General features: G+C 45.5%; 1 protein-coding gene across 2 annotated transcripts in view; it reads left to right on the plus strand.

Moving 5' to 3' along the window:
* The first annotated feature begins 14283 nt into the window (after positions 1 to 14283).
* MACROH2A1 (macroH2A.1 histone) overlaps positions 14284 to 22418 on the plus strand; it is a 57138-nt gene continuing 49003 nt past the window's right edge. For both annotated transcript variants that reach the window (XM_078067493.1, XM_078067494.1), the window contains exon 1: positions 14284 to 14443. The gene's annotated coding sequence lies outside the window, so the exon portion shown is untranslated. The remainder of the gene's footprint in view (positions 14444 to 22418) is intronic.

Genomic DNA, 22418 nt, shown 5'->3' on the forward strand with positions numbered 1-22418 from the left:
TCAGGAGAGGGTGTGATGAGCCACTCAGGTTTTCAGTTGGGGTCCCAAAGACTGATAACCTAGAATAAGACAGCCTTACCACAGATTTCCTAGAAGAGAGAGCCAGAGGCAAAAGCTTGCCTGCGGACACTTTACTAAGAAATGCACTTGCAGGGAGGCTGGAGTGAGGGAGAAAGGGAAGTGAGGCAGAGCAGAAGGAAGAACATGGTGCAGGGGAGGGCACTCAGCTCCACAAAACACCAGCATTCCTCAGCACTCTCCTCAAAATCAGGGAAAATCGGATCCCATAACAGACCAGAGCAGGAGGAGACCTGATGACCAAACACGAAGTGGTATCCTGGAACAGAAAACGTATGTTGGGGAAAAACTAATGAAATCCAAATAAAGTACAGAGTTTAAGGAATAGTCATATACCAGTATTGACTCTTTGGTTGTAAACGCACCACAGTAATATAAACCATTAGTAATAGGGGATGGTGGGTGCAAGGTCTGTGAAATTTTCTTCACTATCTTTGCAACCTTTCTTTCTGTCAGCCTGAAACGGACACAATATTTTATTTAAAAAAAAGAGTGAACAGTAGTTTATTTTTTTAATTTTTCTTTTTTTCTTTTTTTTAAACAAGTAGTTTAAACCAAATGAATTTTCACTTTGAGAATACCCATAATAATGTCTTGTGGGATTATAAATATATATTTAACATTACTTGTAATTAAATAATACACATATTAAATATTAATAAATGTAAAAACACATAATTATATTCTATTATGTACATAATTAAAACACATAATTATATTCTATTATGTACATAATTAAAACATACAGCAATAGCAGAAAAGGCAGGAGGAGGGAGATAAGTAAAGTTAAGAAGTTCTAAACTCGGGCACCTGGGTGGCTCAGTTGGTTAAGTGACTGCCTTTGGCTCAGGTCATGATCTTGGAGTCCCTGGATCGAGTCCCGCATCAGGCTCCCTGCTTGTCAGGGAGTCTGCTTCTCCCTCTGACCCTCCCCCCTCTCATATGCTTTCTCTCTCTCTCATTCTCTCTCTCTCAAATAAATAAATAAAATCTTTAAAAATAAAAAATAAAAAAAATAAAAAAGTTCTAAACTCCTCGTATTGTCCAGGAAATTGTAAACATATTCATTTGTATTAGATTTTAAGAAATCAGAAATGTACATTGTAACCTCTAGGTTCATCACTAACAGAATAGTTACAAAATATGTAACTCACAACTAACAGAGAAAAAATAGAATTATAAAAGTACATAATACGAAAGAGACTAAGAAAGGAAATGGAACGTAAAACAGGTGGGACAAATAGAAAATAAATAGTAAGTTGCAATGCTTAGCCCCAAATATCAGCTGTAACATTAAATATAAATGATGAAAATGTTCTAATTAAAAGTCTAAGAGTATACTTAGAAACAACAACATTAACCAAATGCCACTTTAAATATACACCTTTACTGTAAGGATACAGAATTATTAAAAATAAATGGGATGGGGGTGCCCTGGCTGCCTCAGTTGGTAGAGTGTGTGACTCTTGGGTCATGAGTTCAAGCCCCATGTTGGCATGGAGCCTACTAAAAATTAAAATTAAATTAAAGTAAATTAAAATAAAATAAAAAGTAATGGGATGGAAGAGACATTCAATTCAAACAGTAATCAAAAGGAAGCTGGTGTAGCTCAATGGACTTTATTTTATTTTTTAAAGATTTTATTTATTTATTTATTTGAGAGAGAGAGAGAGAGAATGAGAGAGAGAGAGCATGAGGGGGGAGGGTCAGAGGGAGAAGCAGACTCCCTGCTGAGCAGGGAGCCTGATGTGGGACTCGATCCTGGGACTCCAGGATCATGACCTGAGCCGAAGGCAGTCGCTTAACCAACTGAGCCACCCAGGCGCCCACTCAATGGACTTTAAAACAAAGCATTACTAGAGATAAAGAACGATAATGTATATTAAAAGGGTCAATCTACTGGAAATATGTAACAATTCCAAATTTGTAGGCACTTCATAACAGAGGCTCAGAATATAAAAAGCAAAACATGTAAGAACTGAAAAGGAAAGAGACAAACGTACAGCTGTAGGGGGAGGCACTAATATACTTCTCTTGGTAACAGAGCAAGCAGAAAAAAATCCGTAAGGATTGAAAAGAATTAAACTATATAATAAAAAATGCTGACCTAACTGACATACATAGGCTACTACCTCCCAACAGTGAGAGAATGAATGTACGTTCTTTTCAAGTGCACATGACCATTGGCCCAAATTGAATACATGTGGAGCCATAAGGCAAATTTCAAAGAACTGAAATCATACAGAAGATATTCTCTAACCACAGTGCAATTAAGCTAGAAATCAGGAACAGTAAAATTACTAGAACAATACTTGAACGTTCAGAGATTAAGTGATATACTTCTAAATAAGTCATGGATCAACGAAGAAATCTCAATAGAGAGGATAAACCTACTGAATAGCAATGAAGACACAGCACACTAAAACTTGTGTGCTATGGAGAAGAGTGCTTGCACCTCCCCAAAATTCCTGTGTTGAAACACTAATCTCCAATGTGATGGCATTCAGAGGAGGGACCTTGCGGAGGTCATTAGCTTTAGTTGAGGTGACACTGGTGGGACTCCCATGATGAGAATAGTGCCCTTATGTATGAGAATAGTGCCCTTATGAGAAGAGGAAGGGACCAGACTCCTCTCTCCCACTCTGCCATGTGAGGATACAGCAAGAAGTTGGGGTGGCTGTGTGTAGACCAGGAAAAGGGTTAGAACCTTGATCTTGGAAATCCCAGCTTCTAGAACTATGAACAGTAAATGTTTGCTGTTTAAGCCACCCACATTTATGGAATTTTCTTACAGCCTCCCAAACTGGCTGAGACCCTGAGGGATATGGCCAGCCTGGGCTTAGAGGGAAATCTATACCCCGGAAGTCATGTAAGCAAGGAAAGGAAAGAGCATCTATCTCCAGGAAGTTAGAATAACGACAGCAAATTCAACTCAGAGAGTTCCTCCTCCAGGTAGATGAAGTAGTCTGTGGCATGCCTCCACTGAAAAGACCTAGAAACATCAGACAACTTATAAAAATCATATATTCAAAAGCATCAGAGAACTACAGAGGCAATTATAGGAAGTAAGATTTTGCTGAGGAGAGACCTTTCCCCAAACGACTGCAGGAAATACATTCCTTTTGAAAGATGTATATATGGTCAATTCATTTTCCATAAAGATGCCAAAACAAATCAAATGAAATTTTTTCATCAATTGATGCTGGAACAACTGAAGGTCCAAATGAGGGAAAACAAAGCTTGACTTCTCCGCCTCACACTATACACAATATTTAATTTGCCATGTATCGTAGACCTAAATATAAAAGCTGAAACTATAAAGATATTAACGAAAATATTCTCATGCTCTGGGGCCAAAGATTTCTTAGATAAAACTGGAAAGACGTAACTATAAAAGAAATCATTGATAAAATGGAATTTATTGAAAGTAAAAACATCTGTTCATCAAAAGACTGTAAAGAAACAGGCAAGCCACGGACTGGAAGAAAATATTTGCAAGATATATAAGAAATAGTGTCCAGAATATATAAAAACACTTACAATTTAACAGTTAAAAGAACAAACAATCCTATAAAAATAAGCAAAAGACTTGACAGACATTTCACAAAGGAAAATATTTGAATGGAAAGTAGCAAGGTTGTAGAGCAATCAAAATTCTTCTGTTGCTGGTAGGAACATAAAAGGGTACAACTATTTTGGAAAAACTCCACCAATTTCTTCACAAGTTAAATGTACACTTGCACTTTGACCCAACAAGTCCATTCCGAGGTGTTTATTCAAGAGATATAAAAACGTGTGTTTGTGAACCAACTTGTTAAAGCATGTTCATCACACTTTTACTCACAAAAAATCCCCCAAATCAAATATCCATCCATAGGAGAATGAATAAAAAAATCATAATATATTTATACAATGTAATGCTATTCAACAATAAAAATTTATGAAGTATTAGCCCACACAGCAAAATGTATTGATCCACAGAACAAAAACAATGGAGCATGAAAAGAGATATACTGCATAATTCCTTTTTATGAAGTTCTAAAACAGGCAAAACCAATCTGAGGTGAAAAACATCAAAACGTTAGTTGCTTCTGGGGGTAGAGATTCACTGGGAGGGGACTCAAGGGAACTTTCTAAGGTGATAAAAATGTGATTATGGTAAAGGAGACAATCAAGTGAGCATCCATTTGTCACAACGACACAGCCAAAATACATGTACCTCCATGTTATGTACATTTTACCTTAAAGTAAAAGAACTATTAAAAATAATTATCATCATCATTTTTATTGGTCAGGCCACACCCCACTGCCCAGCTTTTAAAAATCGGTTTAAACTGGGCATCTAAACTGACCAAAACTTCAATTCAAAAGCTATGAGTTACAGATTACATGAGAGCGTAGTAGAGTAGTTTTCACGACTGTTAAAACTGTACCTCCTAACTTCCTTCCTCGGAAAACAACTGGATTAGTCTCCACCAGAAAGAAGCAGCTGAGAAAAAAATAACTAATTTTACCAACAGAAAACCTGTTTTACTTGTCAAAACACTTGCCTTTCTATGTATCCAGGTACTTACTTTTAGAGGTTTGGATTCTTCCGTGTTTGATTTTGTACAAGAGATTCTGAAGGGTCAGATTGCCTTTGTCTCCTTTTCCAACCAATCTAAACAAAATAGTCATTCTGGTTTACACTCCATCTTCTGAAGAACACTCACAAGTCAAGCTGTCAGGCTGGTGCTTTCCATGATTTATGAAAGTTTTCCCTCCTTGTAGCCACACAATCTTTTCTTTCTTTTATCTTTTGGTTTATGCATATAAAGCAGACTTTATAATGTAGTCAATACACTGAAATGCCTTGCATTTCCTTCTCTTTTCTCATCTTTTTTTCAAGATTTTATATATGTGTGTATGTATATGTATATATGTATATATGTATATATATATTATATTTGGTGGGGAAGGGGCAGAGGAAGAGGGACAAGCAGACTCTGCACCGAATGCAGAGCCCCATATGGGCTCGATCCCACAACCCTGAGATCATGACCTGAGCTGAAATCAAGAGTCAGATGCTTAACTGACTGAGCTACCCACGGGCCCCTCTTTTCTCATTTTTTAAGAAGAAACATTAAAGACCATTGTGCAAAATTCCTCATTAAAAATAAAATCATCATCATCATCATGACCATCAAGTTGAGGTGTAGTTGGGAGAAGATGTGAGAATGGCCATATTTGATAATTGTCCATTGGAATTTGTTACACTTTCCTCTTTCCTTTGTAAATGTTTGAATTTTTCCAAAATGGAAAAATTTCTCATTAGTGAAGGTGCAATAAAGAGGTTTAGAGACTTCTTTAAAGTAGAAAAAGCAGAGAAGTAGTTTACCAGCACTAATGGTAGTGTTTTCAGGAAAAATAAAAATGATCCAATGGTAACAGCAGGGGAGAATGAAGAGCACCAGGAAGGGTAAATGTAAATGAGTAGAACTGTACAAAATAATCCTAGAAATGTAGTGGAGTTTAAAATATATGTAGGAGATTCATGAGAATAATGAAAAGTTGAGAGTTAAAATATTCTAGGTGAAAATATTCTAGGGTCGTGTTATTATTGGGAAGATAGAAAAAACAATTTCTTGGTAAAATGTCAAGGACACATCTTGTAATATGTGTGGCAATTTGTTGTAACAGTAATCAGAAACTAATATAGTATCCACTGAGGATGTTTGTCAAAAAGAATCTTTATTATCATGGTTGCGAAATGCTGATTTTTCCAACTCCAGCCTTCCCTCAACATTTATTAGTTGTTTTAATATTCTACTAAAGCAAGGGGACTTCTTCCCCTCACCTTTTTTTTTTTTAAAGATTTTATTTATTCATTTTAGACACAGAGATACAGAGAGAGAGAGAGAGAGAGAGAGAGAGCATGAGCAGGGAGAGAGGCAGAGGGAGAGGGAGAGGGAGAAGCAGGCTCCCTGCTGAGCTAGGAGCCAGATGTGGGGCTCGAACCCAGGACCCTGGAATCATGACCTGAACTGAAGGCAGACGCTTAACTATCTGAGCCACCCAGGTGCCCCTCCCCTCCCCTTTATAAATACGTATTTTTAAACATATATTATATATAAGTATATATGCATAGGTATATATATGTGTATTATGAGATCTTTTTATTCTCAGTATGAACTCAAGAATTGCTCACATTGTCCCAGATTTGGCTCATGGGTGCTCTTCGAACTGGCTGTTTTGCTCTTTTGACTTGACCCCATCGTGTGTGTGTGTGTGTGTGTGTGTGTGTGTGTGTATTTCTCTACTTTGGCCAAATAAGGTATCTCAGCCTCATCTTGTATACTTTCTGCTCCAGCCTTGGATCAGCCATTTCTCCAAAAAGCCCTGGCTTCTTTTAGTAGGAAGTAGTATTAGAAACCAAGATATGGGTCCTAGATGTGCTTATTGCTATAAGGGAGGTCTTTGCTTCTTGGCCCTTTCAGCAGACAGAGCTAGGAAACATATGTATGTATGTATATATACATACCCACACACACATATATACATGTGTACACATACGCAGATATGTAACATACATATTTATGTATATTTTATTTATTTTTTATTTTTTTATTTTTATTTTTTTAAGATTTTATTTATTTATTCGAGAGAGAGAGAGAATGAGAGAGAGCACATGAGAGGGGTTATGGTCAGAGGGAGAAGCAGACTCCCTGCCGAACAGGGAGCCCGATGCGGGACTTGATCCAGGGACTCCAGGATCATGACCTGAGCTAAAGGCAGTCGCTCAACCAACTGAGCCACCCAGGCGCCCTATTTTTTTAATTTTTTTTAAAGATTTTATTTCTTTATTCCAGAGAGAAAGAAAGAGTGGGGGGAGGAGCAGAGGGAGAGAGACAAGGAGACTCTGTGCTGAGGGAGGAGCCTGAGATGGGGCTTGATCTCAGGACCCTGAGATCATGACCTGAGCCGAAACCAAGAGTCAGACGCTTAACGGACCAAGCCACCCAGGTGCCCCATATTTATGTATATTTTAGAAGTGAGTTCACACCAATACCTCCAATCCCAATTCATCCTCACAGGGCTCCTTCTTGCCTTCCTCCATTCCGTATTTTTTTAAAGATTTGTTCATTTATTTTAGAAAGAGATAGAGAAGGGAGACAGAAGCAGAGGGAGAGAATCCCATGTGGACTCTTGGCTGAGCATGGAGCCCAACACGGAGCTCCATCCCATGACCCCAAGACCACGACCCGAGCCGAAAACAAGAGTCGGTCACTCAACGTACTGAGCCACCCGAGCGCCCCTCCTCCGTTCCAAATTTATATGTCCCTTCTACCCTAGTGAGAACCCTGACTCCCAATAACAACGCATTTACTCGTTTGCTAAAACCTGTAATAGATCTAGAGTTGTCTTAGAATTGATTTTCCCATGCCACTACAAAAAACAAAGTCAGTAAAAGTGGTTCAGGATTTGTTTGTAATTCTTCCCTGATGCCCTTTCTCAACACTGACAGAAAGTATCAAATATTGTGTTCATAAATAAAGTGGATTACTTCTTTCTCCTCGACTTCAGGAGGATTATGACATTCACTTGAGATATGCTTGGGTTCATTGGTTTTAGTTTGATTTCAGTTCTAGAAATTTTCTCACTGTTATTACAGATGCAAGGCTAGTTTTTGAATGTGTAGAGCACTAACCTGCTTCCAAAAACCAGAAGTGTGCAAAACAACATACTCCGAGAAATAGGTCTCTGTCCTTTTCTTTCTGTCCCTCACCTTTATAGGTAACTGTCCTCAGCGTTTTCTGGTTTATCCTCCCCCCCCCACCCCCACAGCATTGCCCTCTGTAGAGAGAATATGTATGTGTTCTTATTTTCCCTACATTCTTACACAAAACATAGCATCCCATATATGCTCACTCCCTGCGGTTTTCACTTAATATCTCCTGGAAATCACTCCATAATCAGTTCATAGAGATCTTCATCACTCGTTTTTACAGTGTGTAGTACTACTGTGTGTATGCATCCTAATGTATTCAACCAATCTCCTACATTTGGATATTTAAGTGTTTGCAATATTTTGCAATTACAAATAATGAAGCAATGAATAATCTTGTGGGTTTGTATTTTCCTATCACTGGGGTGCATTTTCAGGGTAAAATCTACAAGCAGAATTGCTTGGTTAGGGGTAAATACAGAGGTAACTTTATCAAATACTGTGTAAGTCCCCTCCATAGAGCTGTAGTACTTTGTATTCCTACCAGTAATGTAGGAGAGGCTGTTTCCTATAGCTCTGCTAACAGAGCACAGTTTCCAACTTTTGAACGTTTGCCAGTCTGATAAGTAGATATGATATCTCAGTATAGTTTTATGAGCACTTTCCTTGTGAGTGAAGCTGAATGTCTTTTTATACTGTAAGCACTATTTTTATATATTTTTGTTAATTGTTCACATCTTTTGTGCACTTTTTCAATAGTTTTAATTTCCCCCTACAATTTTCACAAGATATATATGATATATATATACATGACTGCTATGGACTAAATTATGTCCACTCACATTTCATATTGAAGCCCTAACCCTCAATGTGACAGTATTTGGGGATAGGGCCTCTAGGAGGTAACAGAGATTAAATGAGATCAGAAGGATGGGGCCTGATCCAATAGGAGACACCAGAGAGTCCTTCAAACCCCCCACCCACACTCCTGGCCCTATACACGGGCACACAGAGGAAAGGTCATGTGAGGGCAAGTGGCTTTGCTTTGGAAGAGAAACTGAACTGAACCAGGACCTTGACCTTGGATTTGATAGCCTCTAGAGCCCAGAAAAAATTCTATTTTTTTAAGCCACCCAGTCGATGGTATTTTCTTATGGCAGCCCGAGCAGATTAAGGCAGGGACGATACTTTTTATCCGTGTTAAATTTTTCCAATATTTTCTTCCAGTGTGTCATTTGTCTTTTGACTTTCTTTATGTTGGATTTTTTTCTATGCAAAGTTTTATTTTATTTTTTATGTAGTCAAGGGAGGAGTATTATAATAACCTTTCAGATAATTGTGCATATTGTTCTCTGATTCTTTACCGAAACTTGACAAGTGGTAGATTCTTAAAGTTGCATAGATTATTAAAACATATCAGTGAACTTTTCATACTCTGTGACAATAAATTCATTGGTTTCTCTTGCGCTTTGAGTGGATTTTCTTTTCATGCCACTCATGGTGTTGTAGTATCATACATTAGTCATTTGGAAAATACTAGTTCACTAAGTTGTACTATCATGTATCACTAGAATATATAAGACCTTTCCAAATGTTGGCAGATTTTATTATACAATATCAAAAAATTGTATTTGTTAATGCCATCACCAATCTCATGGGAAAGTTTTTAAGTATTGGGAAGCTGTCAAATCATGGTGGCAGATATAAAAATATTTAAATCTCCTTCATTTGGGACATTTTTAAATAAGTGAAACTAGCTCGTTCTGTGTGTGTGTGTGTGTGTGTGTGTGTGTGTGTTGAAGAATCCCATGACTGCTAGCAGTCTGGGGCCACTGCTTTGATGCATCCTGAAGCATCAACAGCTGACCCACCAGCGCTTTTATATTATCAGTGCAAAGGTCAACATGGTGGAAAAGGCAAGTAAGGCCTTAGCATTAATTTTTTAAAAGATTTTATTTATTTGACAGAGAGAGACACAGCGAGAGAGGGAACACAAGCAGGGGGAGTGGGAGAGGGAGAAGCAGGCTCCTCAATGAGCAAGGAGCCCGATGTGGGACTCGACCCCAGGACCCTGAGATCATGACCGGAGCAGAAGGCAGACGCTTAACGACTAAGCCATCCAGGCGCCCCAAGGTCTTAGCGTTATTATGAAAGTACCTGTGATGCGCAGATGCTATTAAAGTGTCTCAGGTACCCCCCAGTGGTCCATGGACCACACTTTGAAGACCACTGCTCTACAGATGGTCTAAATTTTCAATTCAGCACTAACTTCAGGGAAAAGATATTAAATCTAGAGATGCCCAGAAAGAGGGAATACAGCCCTTCTTCTTTCTGACATACACCCTAGGATGGTTTTCCTCAGCCCCTTTGTGATACCTCACTGAGGGTAAATATTCACCCGCACTCTTCTTGGAGAAGGACATTAAACGCTTAACAAAGATGAGATGGGGTGTGGGTTGTTGAAAACAAGAGAAAGCGTCAGATATTGCCACCAGTTGCAGATCAAAGAGAGAACTTATCTCTGAAGTAATCAAGTAAGGAAGAAAGGCTCCAGCCAACAGAGATGACAAATACACCTGCTCGATGGAAAAGAGCCCATCTGTCCATTTGTGGGGGCAGACGATGGTGGGGGCAGACGATGGTGGGGGAGAGGTTTACCAGAGGCTTTCTTTCCTGGGATGCCCCCCCCAACTCCCTCGAGTGCACGCACACTCTTCTTAGTGTGATATGTGTTGATCAAAAGCTTAGGAATTAACTGGAGACTCATTCACTGCCCTTCCACAAACAAGATCAAGGTAAACCAAGGGAAAGAGTGACCCCCACTGTTTGACTCTCAGATCATCAGAGGTCTTGGAGAACATTCAGGGTAGGGCAAAGAGGTGCTGGGGAATACAGGAATGTTCAGGCCTGCCCACTGGGACACCCTGTCCCGCCTTCCCTGGAGGGCCATTTGGCTGCCCGTGTTAAAGCTTCAAGCTGGGTCTCCTGGATGCAGCAGTTCCACTTGTGAGAATTTATCCTCAACAGTCAGATCTGCACAATGATGTATCTCTAAGGGGAGTCATTGTGTCTTTAAAATAGAGCTGGAATCAGCCTAGGGACAAAAAAAAGTAAGGAAATTGTTAAACGAACGATGGGACAGCCCCAGGATGTTTGGAACAGTGGTTCAGAAAATAGCGTCTGCAGGGCCCCGAAGGTCACTGACACCCTTTCCCAGGGGTCCACAAAGTCAAAGCTTCTCATGATAATACTAAGACATTATTTAGACATTTTACTGTCTTGATCTTTGCACCAATGATGCAAACACAATAGTGGGTAGAACTGTTGGTGACTTAGTAGAGATAAGCAAGGGCACCAAATTGCACTGATAATCATTTTGTTCTTTATTGCCAAGCACTTGCAGAAAAAAAAAATGTTTCCCTTAAGAATGTCCTTGATGACGGGGTGCCTGGATGGCTCAGTCATTAAGCGTCTGCCTTCAGCTCAGGTCATGATCCCAGGGTCCTGGGATCGAGCCCTGCATCAGGCTCCCTGCTCAGCGGGAGGCCCGCTTCTCCCTCTCCCACTCCGCCTGCTTGTGTTCCCTCTCTTGCTGTGTCTCTCTCTGTCAAAAAATAAATAAAATCTTAAAAAAAAAGAGAATGTCCTTGATGAAGCAATAAAAAGTATTAAAAAAATTGAATCTTGATCCTTTAGGACACATTTCTAAACATTCTAGGTGACCAAATGAGAAGCACGGATAAAGCACTTCACCATATTACAAACTAAGATGGTTGCCTTGAGGAAGAGCCTTAGTGTGATTAAGTTGTGAGCTAACTTAGCTGTTTTTTACACCAGACACCATTTGTACTTGAAACAATGACTGACCACAGGGCCTTGCTTATACTTTCATTGGCCTGTAGGACTTTGCCTTTGTGAATCCTTTTCTCTGTATAAAACATATAAAAATTACATTTTATGACCATGCTGGTATAAAGATATAGTAATATTATAAATTAAAATATTTTCTTCTATCTAAAAGAATTAACTTGCATTTTCTTTTTCTCATTTTAAAAGAAAATGTTTCTGTGGACCCATAAAGTCCTGTGAGCCTCAGCAATGTTCCTGATGGAGCAGTTGGGCCTGATTGACTAACTATGGTTGTTTAGACCTGGTTATGTGCAGGGCCGAATTCTCCATAAGGCACAATTGCATGGGCCTGGCACAAAGCAGTTGCTCAGCAAGTGCTTGTTGATTGAATAAATAAAGTCTGGCATCCTTCTGACTTGCTGCAGCCCACAGAAGCCTCACCTGGTGGCTGACCCCTGCAAAACTGAGGCACCTGCCCAAGGACCCAGGGAAGGACAAAGCAACAAGGCAGGCAGTCTCTGCACCTTCCCTGACACTCCTCTGTAGCTTCCCTGAGGAGTCTCACACATCCTTAATGCTTTCATAGGGGACACAAAGAATACTCATTTCTCCAGTTTCATCTCCTATTACTCTCCCCTTAACTCATTTCACTCCAACCTCACACTCACTATTCCTTTTTTTTTTTTTTAATTGAGATATGGGGTGCCTAGGTGGCTCAGTCGATTAAGTGTCTGACTCTTGATTTCAGCTCAGGTCATGATCTCAGGGTTGAAAAATAAAAAATGGAAAAAAAAAAGTTTGCAAAGCAGTGTCCAATACAAGCCATTCATGTATTCATTAATCCAGTTAAGCACTGAGGTCATACTTTGTGCCATACACCAATGTGGGTGATGAAGATTAAGCAGTGAACAAAACAGTCAAAAATCCCTGCCCTCTAGGAGTTTGAAATCCAGTAGGGAAATAAAGACTAGAGGCTAAAGAGTTGACATGTCAGATAGTGTAAATGCTATGGAGAAAAATAAGGCAGGGGAGGGGAAGAGTGTAAGATGGGGTGGGGTTTCAAATTTTAGAGAAGGCCTCCTGAGAAGGTGACATTTAAGCAAAGACCTGAAGGAGCAAGCCATGCAGATGGGGGAGGGAGGAAGTGTTCCAAGATGAAGAAGAGGAAGTGCAAAGGCCCTGAGGCAGAAGTGTCTCTGAAGTGGCCAAGGACTAGTGTGTTCTTACTACAAAGAGAAATAATTATGTGACGTAAAAGAAGTCGTAATCATATTGCAACACATAAATGTATCTAGTCAACCCATTCTTTCAATTTTGTTATATGTCAGTTTATATCTCAGTTTTTATTATTTTTTTTAAGAGAGAGCGAGCGAGCATGGGGGTGGGGAGCGGAGGTAGAGGGACTCTTTTTTTTGAGGGAAAGACTCTTAAGCAGGCTCCACGCCCGATGCAGAGCCCACAAGGCAGGGCTCCATCTCACGACCCTGACATCATGACCTGAGCCCAGATCAAGAGTTGGAGGCTTAACGTACTGAGCCGCTTTGCAAATTTTTAAAGTGTGAAAGCAGCATGGCGAGGGGAGGAGGTTACCACTGCTGCTGTAGGGACAGACTGAGATCCGGGATCGATTTTGGATTAATTCCCTAATCTCTTCCCATCACCTGCAGCAAGGTACACTAAACTTCACAATTCTTCCGGTCCGGCGTGTATTATTATTTAAATTTGGTCCACAGCTGGGTGCTGAGGTAGCTTCCCCCATGGCAATTTGGCCAGGAAAGGAAAGGAAGTAGAAAGAAGGCCCCTATTTAGGTACCCTGGATGGGGCACTAACGCCTTCGGGCAAGAAACCAATTTAGGAATATATAGATGGGCTTTGTAGGGGTTCCTTCTCTTTCTGCTTGTCTGCGGTTAAAAAAAAAAAAAAATGTGTCTGTGTGTGTGATAATCGCTTTTGATGTCAGTAAATCCCAACTTGGGTCCAGTGGTGAACGTTGGCTGAATCAAAGTAGCTAACCGCTTCCATGGGCAAAGCAGGTCCAGACTTCCGGGGGTCACTGTAAAGAAGCCCAGGGGAGCATGGTGTGCAGTAGTTGGTCAGGGAGCAGAAAAGGGCTCGAGGGGGCTTGCACCAAAAGACAGCGGCAAGTTCTGAGGTGCGCGGGAGGTTTGCGTTGCTCGCTGGTAACAGCAATTACGCCTCCCCCTCCCCGGATTAACGGGAAGGCTTCCAGGGTTGAGTCAGCTACAGTCCCGAGCTCAGGCACACAGTAGGTGCTCAGTAAGTGTCGCTGGAGACACAGGGGCTGGGGGGCGCGCCGGAGAAGCGCCTCTGCGCGGGACCAGACCCCTTCCGAGCGCTGGGCTCAGGGCGCGCCCGGGCTCGGGCCCGACCCTGCGTCTGGCGTCCAGCCTCGAGGCGGGGTGCCCGCGGGCAGGGCTTCGGGGCGGCCGGCGGACAGACCGACCGACGTCCGGACGGCGGAGCGCGGAGGCCGCGGCGCGCGCAGCCGCGGGGCTGGGGTCAAGGCCGGGGCGCCCGGGTGGCGCGGGAGGGGTGGCCGGACGCGCGGGGACGGCATGGGATGTGACGAGCGGCGCGCGGTGCATTGTGGGAATCCCGGGGCCGCGGCGACTGGTTCCAGTTCACTCGGCAGCGGAGCCGGGCGGAGGGGGCGAGCGCGCGGCGCGCGGGCGGGAAGCGAGGAGGCGGGCGGGCGGGCCAGCGACGAGCGCGGAGAGAAAAGGCGCGAGCGGCCGAGAGGGCACGGGCCGGACACCTAGCTGCTGCCGCCGCCGCCGCCGAGCCGCCCCGTAAGTGCCGCGCGGGCCCCCTCGCCGCGCGCACGGTCCCCTGCTGCCCGGTCCGGTCGCCGCGCTCTCCCGACCGCGGGGGCCCGGGAGCCGCCGGGCCTGGCGCGCACGGGCGGCGCTCGGCCGGACTCGGGTCGCCGCGCTCCGCGTGGCCCACGCGAGGCCTCGCGCGCGCACGGCGCCCTCCCAGGCCCTGCCCGGCCGCGCGGGATTCTCTTTGGTTTTGTTCAAACAGCAAACCCGGAAGCCAACTTCTCTCCAAACCGCGTCCCCCGGCCCGCGCCTGGGCGCTTTTGTGGGAAGGCGACAGTGCTGGCCCCTCCCCCGGCGACCCTTCCCGGGGCGGGCGGGCGGGCTGAGCCGGAGGCCCCGGGGAGGCCCCGCGGCGCTGGCCGGCCCTCCTGGGCCTGGGCGCCCGGGAGCTGCGGTGCGCGGAGTTGTACTTGGTGAGGCCCCCGCCGGCCCGCGAGTTGCCGGCCCCCGCACAATAAGTCGGGCCCGAGAGCCAGGTGGCGGTGGTGTAGGCGTCTGGCTCGGTCTCTGCGGAGAGGGGAGGGCTGGCCGCTGGGGGATACTCGTGGGATTGGAGCCAGGCAGGGCCGGGGCGGGGGTTGTCCAGGGACTGGCTGGAGAGGGGACGCGGGAACCCCCCGTTGCCCTCGTTCATCTTCTGATCAGCCTTTTGTTTGCTTTGTGGCTGGGAGTTTTTTTTTAAAAAAAGGTAACTCCGGAAGGCTGTAGGCTCCCAGGGTGGAGAAGGCCGGGAGGGAAGGACTCGCGGGGGGTGGGGTGGAGTGGGGAGGTGAGTGCGCTGGACGCCGCTGGTGGTGTCACCTGACAACAGGTGTGCGGGGTGGCGCGCCCCGCCTCCACTCCTGCGGGGACCGCGGGTCACTCGGATCTGGTCAGTAGATTGGGAGGTTCTTTTAGACCAGATGTTAGGGAAAATATTGCTGAGTTTGAAAGCGAGAAACGTCTGTACGGACAGCTAAGACAAACTTTGAATTCAGCAATTACAATTACCATGAAATCCTTGTAAGATTTTAATGATCCAATAAACAGCATATAAAAATAGACAATTAGAGGGGCATTCTTGTTAGCTTCTCTTTTTCTTCCACCTTTGTGGTTTGAGGTTTTACCGTTAAAGAGGGGGCAAAGTACTTTGTCCCAGGCTTCCTGCCCCGCGGACTAGGGGAATTTCAAACAGCTTTAGGTTTGAGTGGGAGACTCTAGTTGTAAGTTAGGTGGAATCCACCTACTGCAGGCCACCTTTAGTGTACCAGTTGCCTTCAGAGGAGCTATTGGCTCTGAAATGGCCACCTCATGCCTGCAACTGGAATTTATACCCCTTGTACACAACTGACTAAAGTTGGGCAGTGTCATCCCAGTCTCCAGTGGGGATAAAGTTGCTTTAAAACCTTATTTTTTTCTTAAAACGCCCCCCCAAAACCAAAATACCCTCGAGTCTTTAAATTCTTCCCCCCTCTAGTTTTAGGAAGAGAGCGGGAAATCTCTTCATTCTGTTATTTTGTTTTATAGCCTGTCACCATTGTTAATGCTGATCACTAGATGAAGGCTTTAAGAAGGAAGGAAGAGTTTAAGTGAAAATTATTTGAGGTAGGGCCTTTAGAATGAGGAGTGGTCTGGAACATCACTTGTGACACCATAACACACAGCCGTAAGTCACTGGCGTGGTCTGTACCAAAGTGGCCAGGCGCAGGGAGTGGTACGTCTCCGTCTGCCATTTCTTCTGGCCCCGGTGACAGCAGAACTCCGAGACCCCTTATCCCTTTCCCATAGAGAGGCTTCGAGTACATGTATTCTGGGACCTGCCTCTAATACCTTCAGAGCTAATGCTGCCTCTGGTCGTTTAAAGGTGATTTATTGAAATAAACCAAAGTGCAAACCCCAAGCTGGCAAAACACAACAAGAACCTATATATGCTATTGATCAGAATTACAGCAGCTTCTACTTTTTGTTGGATTGTGCCTTTGGATTTGTGTTAGGTTTTTCAGAGCTCCGTTCCTGGCACATATGCTGGGAAGGAGCAGGGGTGAGAGGGGCCCACACCTATCCTATGGGTCCTCCCCACGTTCTACAGTTTTAGAAGTACATTGGGGGCCACCCCAGCTCTTGCGAGTGAGCCCAAGTGGGTTCCAAAGAGTTGTATAGCTTGTTTGCTTGGATCAAGCATGATCAAGAAATGCCCAGTCCTCATCCTTGGGAAAGTGATGCAAAGAGTAGACAGGCAAGTGGCTGTTGCAAGGTTGGTGCAGAAGGCCACAGGAGCTCCCATGGTAGCCCCCAGAACAGTGACATAAGCAGGAGCAAGCCCGGCCTGGGTACAGAAAGGCCAAGTAGGAGTTGGCTGGGCAAAGGAGGGCAGAAGCGGACAAGCGTTTGAGGCCTGGGGAACCCCACGTATTGCGTCTTAGAACAGTGAGAATAGAGGTCAGATGGGGGAACCACCAGAGGCTCAGGATGGCTGAATCCTGGAGGGAGTCAGGTGAAGCTAGAAGTGGCCATTGAAGGCTCTGAGCAGGAGAGAGACATGGCCAGATGTTCTTTATCCTTACTGGGAATACTTCATCTATTCAACAAATACTGAATGGCTTCTAGATGCCAAGCCAAAACAACCAGGGTCCTCCTCTATTGAAGCTCACATTTAAACTTTTCCTTTAACAGCCTTCCATTGAAATGGCCATCTTAGAGTTTGGCACAACCTTTCAAAGAGAGAGGAGGTGTGAAGAAAAGCTTCCTCTTGAAGTAGGAAGATAGTGTCTTGCTATTGAAATGTAGTGCTGAGTCCTTCAGTGCAGCTCCCGAGCTTGGGGCTTTTACAGAGGTGAAATTGTAATCCCAGACCAGCCTCCTGTAAACTCTTTCCTGAATAACACTTGTGTTTGGCTTCTGTTTTTTCCCCACCACTAAAAACCTAACACACGAGGAAGATACGTATGCTGGAACAAAATTTGCAGTTTAGGATTTATTTATTATCTCAATTTGTCCTTCTCTCCTTGTTTGTACTCCCTTGGTTCATTGAGGGTAGACTAAGTTCTTTAATCATCCGCTCACTTGATGATGTAGTGTTTTATGAATGGAGAGAGATGTTTTTCCTGATTGGCTAGAGTACCAGAACGAGTCTCTCTTCTCAGCCAATCAGAGGGCTGTTTCTGAACCTCAGCTCTGTGAGCGATAGTTGTGTATTAGATCCTCATGCCTCTGGAGACTTGATAGCAGTGACACCGTTAATCATCTGGTATGATAGGAGTAAATGGAAGAGAATGCTGTAAACAGGATTAGTGTCCTGTGCTTCAGAATTAAGTGTCTCAGGTTTGCTGTCATGATTGGAGTTGATGGGAAGGTGGCAAATGCATGTGGACATGTGGGCATTTATCCAGCTGCAGGGAGTGGGTGGTGCGGTCCTCTCCCGGCAACAGTGACTTAAACCACAGATCGCTCAGATTCCCCCATCCTCGGGTGCTGGAGATAGGGCCGTCTGACTAGCAGCTCCCCAGCAGTTCTGGTCAATATTTCATTCGGGATCGATATGCACGAATTCACTGCTTAGATAATAAAAGACTTCACAATCGCCGGTTCCAGTGGTTTTGTAAGTGCCCTGATTAAGGGTTTTCTATGCTGTAGCCTTAGCAGAGGTCAGTCACTTGCAGATGTGAGGGAGGTAAGTATTTCCGTCTGGTCTCTTTCGTCTTTTACTGAGCTAGTCTCGTGGCAAAAGAGGCGGCTGGAGCCATAGAATTATCAGGGAGTGGGAAGGCCTCTTCGTGGCTCCTACCTTAGCTGTCGGGGCAGTTGTGGTATTCCCTTCCTGGGAATCCGTAAGGTGGTTCCACAAGCTCCCTGAATTTCGAGGCTCTGAGTTCCCACAGGGATTGGCCAGGTATGTATCCACAAATGGTCTCACTGAAGGTCCCTGACTGGTGTCCCACTTGCCACATCTCTGAGTCCTGTGGCCTTTGGCCTTTGGAAATGCTGCCCTCATCTTTGTCAAGAGAACCCCATCCGCTGTAAATGCACACTAATCAGTCACCATCCAGCCAGCATTTGAGAGCCTACCAGGTAACAGGCAGGGTGATGGGGTCCTGGAGGAACACTGGTGAGCAGAGCCGACTGATGCATCCCATCACTACAGACAAGGAAATTGGCAGTGATGATACAATATAGCAACTGCTAAGGTTGAGGAGGTTGGCTTCAGAATATTTATATAAGTTGGATCTAGAGTAGCAATCAGGTTAGAAGTAAGGCCTGGAAACTGCATCTGCGGAGCACTTTATTTTTATTTACTTATGGAGATTTTATTTATTTACTTATTTGAAAGAGAGAGAGAGCACGAGTGGAGTAGAGAGGCAGCGGGAGAGGGAGAAGCAGGGTCCCCGCTGAGCAGGGAGGCTGACTCTTGGGGCTCCATCCCAGGATCCTGAGATTAATACCTGAGCCAAAGGCAGACGCATAACTGACTGAGCCACCCAGGGGCCCCTACAGAACCCTTTATATAAGATTGAGAAAAGTAATTGAACATATTAAAGAATGGTGGCAGGCTAAGGAATATTATAGGGGATTTGTAGCTGAGCTCAGGGGCCACAGCAGGAATGTCCACTGAGGAAACAGGAGCAGTTTGGCCTGGTGGATACCTTGTTGCTGGAAATAGGGAGAGAGGGGCTGTGGGACCTTGCATGCAAGGCTGGAGTCTGGGCATAGGGCTGCCCCAAACTAGACTGTGACTGGGGGGCACAAGGCACAGCCGCAGCAGGAACACAGAGGAGGGAGCCACGTGATAGGTCTGCATCACCAGACCGCTAGGTAGGATCGCCCCAGACAGAAGGCTAGAGAGGGTGTTCTAGACTGAGATCGTGGCATGTGCTAAAGAGTGAAGGTAGGAATGAAGGCGGTTTGTAATGCAGTGAGGAGCCTGTTAGGGTACCCTGTTGGGGAGGAGTGGAACAGTGTGGTAGTAGGTAGGATAGCCCTTTGCCCCTCTTACCTCTGTTGCCCTTCCTGATAGTAGAGGGCTTGTCACTCTCATGTCCGTCTTATTCACGGGATCCTCACAGCCAGCCTTTTTACTAGTCCTGTACCATGAGGACAGGTCACATGCCCTGGTCCCATCTCAGTTGTTGGGAGGCCTGTGGTCAGAGACTTGCCTTTCACTCAAGCCTGGCTCACTTCTCCATACAGCCCTTCTCCAACAGTGTGTGACTCTGGGTAAGCTTTGGGTTTCTGCAAGCAAGGTTCATGTCTATTGTGATTAATTTATAGTCGGAGGAGTTGCAGAGGTAAAGACCACAGAGATCCCTTCAGGACCCACCACAGAATCTTCATTTCCTGGCCTGGTAACAGTCAAAAAAACCAGCTAAGCTAATGTGCCCTGATGAATGGATGCCAAGGTTGCCTAAAGCCGTGTCGCTGTCTTCAAAGCATGTGGGGCCCTCTCCAGGGGTGAGGGCTTCTGGTTTCTTGAATGGGGTGCCCTCCTGGATGATTAGTCCAGGAAGGAGGGAAGGACACAGTTTTGTCAGTTTGACAAGATAGTATAGCTGATCCTCTTCTGAGCAATGTCAGTGCATTGAAGAGAAGCCGAGTGTGTTAGAAGCCACTTTTTCTGTGATGGAGGACCATCCATCTCAGAAGAGGCTGGATACAGGACATGGGTCAGACAGGGCCCAGTAGGCTTTGGCTGGTTGCTCACACCCTGGCTTCATGGTCAGCTTTCAACTTGGTTTGTTATGTGACAGAAACTGGCTGTTTTTTCCTCTGACCAAATAGCTAAAGGACATTTCTCAACCTCTCTTGCAATTAGTTGTGGCCATATGACCAAGTTCTAGTCAATGAATCATGGTCATGGTCAGTACTGGTGTGCCCCCCTTCTAGGCCTGGCCCTTGAAGACCTCCATGTGTTATCCACCATGGCCTTTTCCCTTCTGCGGTAACACTGGGAATTGTGCATTGAAGGATGGGAGGGGTCCAGGTCCATGAATCATGTGGAGCAGCACCTGCCAATCGTGGAGACCCACTTTGGACTTTCACGAGGGAGAAATAAGCTATAGGGGCTTGTTTGTTATAGCAGCTAGTGCTGTCCTTGCCAGTGAAAATAACCAACATCAGTTTTCAAGGAGGTGGCCTCTTTTCAAATTATACACATTGTTGTTATTTTTATTGACTTTCCTGAGCACTCACTCAGTGAGTGCTTGTCAGGCCCTGCATATGCATGTTTTCGCTCAGTTCTCCCACCAACTGTCTGGGGTCCATTCTGTCTTCATCACTGCTTGACGGTAAAGTAAGCTCCGAGGGTAACATTATGTCACACGCCCAAGGACACACAGGCCTAAGTGGCAGAGCCACAGCCTGAATGAGGCCAGGCTGACTTTGGAATTTGAGTCAGTGCTCAATAGCCACGTCCACCACAGCCGCTCTCCCCCAATGTGGGTGCCTGGCCCTGGCCGCCCTTGTCTCCATAGACCTCTGAAGAGCGGGATGGACCTGGCACATTCACGGGTTTATCTGGAGACTACCCAGCTACAAGGTGATTTTCCTAAAGATATTTTTAAAGTCAGCACACATCACTGGATGTCAGGAGGCTGCATGGCTCCGTCAGAAGTCTTTCCAAGCTGTGACTGCAGCTTGGGGACCTATAGTTAGAAGTGTGGGAAGAACATGGGAGGGGTGAGGAACAGGAGTTGCAGGACCAGCCCTGGCGTAGGGGGGATATGAAGACGTGGGGCCGCGTTATCAGGAGCCTGGCTGAAAATTAGGTGTGAAGATGTTCTCTCAGCAGAATGGCACCTGAGGATCCATGACATTGAAGGTCCTGCCTGGGACCCAGGGACTTAGGGATGAGCTGACCACAGCCTGGCCTCAGGTAGCTTGCAGTGCAGTCAGGCTGGGGAGGCAGATGCACGGAGACGTGCCAGAATGCGGGCTTTGAGAACATGGAGCAGCGAGTGACGCCAGTCCGTGGTCAGGCCGGAGGACAGGGATTGAAAGAGATAGCTCAGTGGGCTGGCAAGAGGACAAAGGGTGTCAGAGGCAGGAGAGACATTCTGGACCCTGCATCGCAGGGCAGGAAGTCAGGGGCGGCCTGGAGCCTGGGCCCAGGGCAGGGGTGGCAGGAAGCAGTGCTGTGGAAGCCGCTGGAGGATGCTGTTTGTGGCTGGCTCAGGGTGATGGGGAACCCGCAAGGGGGCACACATCCTCTGGCCTCAGTGGAGCTGAGCATGGTAGGTAAGAAGGAGAGAGAGCTGAACCAAGCCAGGGAGGCCGCAGAGAAGGGAAGAGGCCCGAGAAGTTACGAAGTGGGTTCAACAGAGCTTGGCTAATGGCGGGGCACTGTGAAGGGGGGCAGAGAAGTAGGGCCCAGGTTGACTGCTGCTTGCTGGCTTGGTGCATGAGGTTGTCACTGCTGGGGCTGAGAAACCCAGAGGAGGGAGTTCCAGGTGCCCGTGGGACTTTCAAGTGGGTCCTTGCCACAGGCAGGCAGAACAGATCTCTGGGGCTGCACAGCCAGGTGAGCACCTGGGAGTCCGCGGCCTATCCACGGAACGGCTGGAGTGGAAGGGAAGCACCAGGAGCGTCACTTTTAAGGAATGAGCATTTCTAGGGACCATTAGGTCCCTGCATGCTGATGGCTCGTCTCTGGGGCAGGACATTGCCCGAATCCCACAGAGGCAGCCCCAGACATACCCAGACAGCTCTGCCTGGGGATGGGAGCTGACGCCTGCACTCTGGTAAGAATGGGGCTCAGCTGACTAATCATCACTGACCGTAGGCCTCTCCTGCTAAAGGAGGGGAAATGTTCAGATCTGCAAACTCCTAGTCCAGAGGCGTGGGGTTGGTCTGTGAAACACGTTTGTAGCCAAGCAAAAGACTGCTGGGAAGCCCACTGACTGCTTTCCCTGCAGACACACACAAGCACACATGTGTGCAGGTACCATTTCCTGCTCAGAGTCAGCATGGACAC

Source organism: Halichoerus grypus, chromosome 2 (genome assembly GCF_964656455.1).
Source record: "Halichoerus grypus chromosome 2, mHalGry1.hap1.1, whole genome shotgun sequence".
Classification (NCBI taxonomy): domain Eukaryota; kingdom Metazoa; phylum Chordata; class Mammalia; order Carnivora; family Phocidae; genus Halichoerus; species Halichoerus grypus.